This window comes from Giraffa tippelskirchi, chromosome 14, assembly GCF_054371585.1.
Source record: "Giraffa tippelskirchi isolate mGirTip1 chromosome 14, T2T-mGirTip1v1.2.pri, whole genome shotgun sequence".
Classification (NCBI taxonomy): domain Eukaryota; kingdom Metazoa; phylum Chordata; class Mammalia; order Artiodactyla; family Giraffidae; genus Giraffa; species Giraffa tippelskirchi.
The window spans coordinates 42,904,110-42,905,823 of record NC_137288.1 but is presented as its reverse complement, the minus strand read 5'-3'; the positions used below and the strand labels follow the sequence as shown (position 1 = coordinate 42,905,823).

Below are 1,714 nucleotides of genomic sequence, written 5' to 3'. Positions count from 1 at the left end.
CCCACTCCAGTACTCTTGCCTGGAAAATTCCATGGACGGAGGAGCCTGATAGGCTACAGTCCATGGGGTTGCAAAGAGTCGGACACAACTGAGCGACTTTACTTTCACTTTCACTCTGCATGTAAGTTAAAAAGCAGAGTGACAAAATACAGCCTTGATGTACTCCTTTCCTGATTTGGAACCAGTCTGTTGTTCCATGTCTGGTTCTAACGGTTGCTTTTTGACCTGCATACGGATTTCTCAGGAGGCAGGTAAGGTGGTCTGGTATTCCCATCTCTTGAAGAATTTTCCACCGTTTGTTGTGATCCACACAGTTAAAGGCTTTGGCGTAATCAACAAATTAGGGTAGATAAACTTTTCTTGAGCATTCTGCCTATATCAATCCAAAGCACTTATCGCCATGTATTGTAATTGTGTATTTGTTGTCCTTTGAGCCATGTGACTACGGATTCCTTGAAGGCAAGAGATAGTATGATCTATGTCCTTTCACCTATGATTAAAGGGAAGTCGCTCAGTCGTGTCTGACACTTTGCGACCCCGTGGACTGTAGCCTACCAGGCTCCTCCGTCCATGGGATTCTCCAGGCAAGAATACTGGAGTGGTTTGCCATTTCCTTCTCCAGGGTATATTCCCTGACCCAGGGATCGAACCCAGGTCTCCCGCATTGGAGGCAGACGCTTTAACCTCTGAGCCACCAGGGAAGATTCACCTATGATTAGTACAATGCATAGCCCATGGTGGGAATTCAGTCTACGATTGTTAAATGGACGAATGGACACACCTGTGTGCAGATTTTAATGCATTTTTGCCATTTTCCTAATTAATGTATTCATTTTGCTTTTTTGTATAAATAAACATAGTTCTTGAACATTTTTCCACTAAAACCATTGAGTTCGTGTAAACCAAAGACTGGTTCATAAATATGAAGCCGTTCAGTTTCGTCTCTGTCGTCCTGCTAGAAGATATGTCACTGAGCAAAGGGGAAACCTGAGCACTGACGAAACAGAGAGGTTATTTGATGGTGTTTGACTTTTGTTTGTTTGTTTGTTTGTTTTTTGTGGAACAATGAGAGAACGGAAGGAGGTGGCAATGGGGAGCGAAAAGTTCAGTGCAGTGTAGAGTTGTGGTATTTACTGATTACAGCAGAAAACGTGGAAGTCCTCCTGCCTATTATTTAAACATAGATCTCTGAATGCATCTCCCACATTTCTGTGATAAATAGCAGTGACTCTAGTGTTCCATAGAAAATCCTGAATGTATTCATTTTAACAAATTGTTTTTATAAGCTTTCAAGAGTTATAGAAGCTCCTTGGAACCATTTCAAATAATTCAGAAGTACATTAAGAGGCAAAAATGATTCTCCTTTCATCTCTTCTCATCAATCCCATCCATTCTTTGATGGGAAACCATTGGTAAAGCCTTTTCTTTGCATTTATAAACATAGATTTAATATATCCACAGAAATTTTTAAGAAACACAACAGGATTATATTTTAGGTATTGTTCTGTGTATAGTTTCTTTTTCTACCTAATATATAAAATATCTCATTCTTGTTTATTTTTAAACTCAGAATACTTCTTTGTTCAAGTACCTATCTTCTTATTTGTTCACTATAAAAATGTTCAATATACTTGCTTGAAAAATCCAACAGTCCTAAAAGTAAGAAATGTAAAGTAAAATCGTCTTTGTCCATTGCTCCTCTTTTGGACACACC

At 39.1% G+C, this 1,714-nt stretch overlaps 1 non-coding gene across 1 annotated transcript; it reads right to left on the bottom strand.

Moving 5' to 3' along the window:
* Nucleotides 1-628: 628 nt before the first annotated feature.
* TRNAW-CCA (transfer RNA tryptophan (anticodon CCA)) lies at nt 629-701 on the bottom strand. The gene has a single exon. It is a non-coding gene; the product is annotated as a tRNA-Trp (tRNA).
* Between the last annotated feature and the right edge of the window lie 1,013 nt (nt 702-1,714).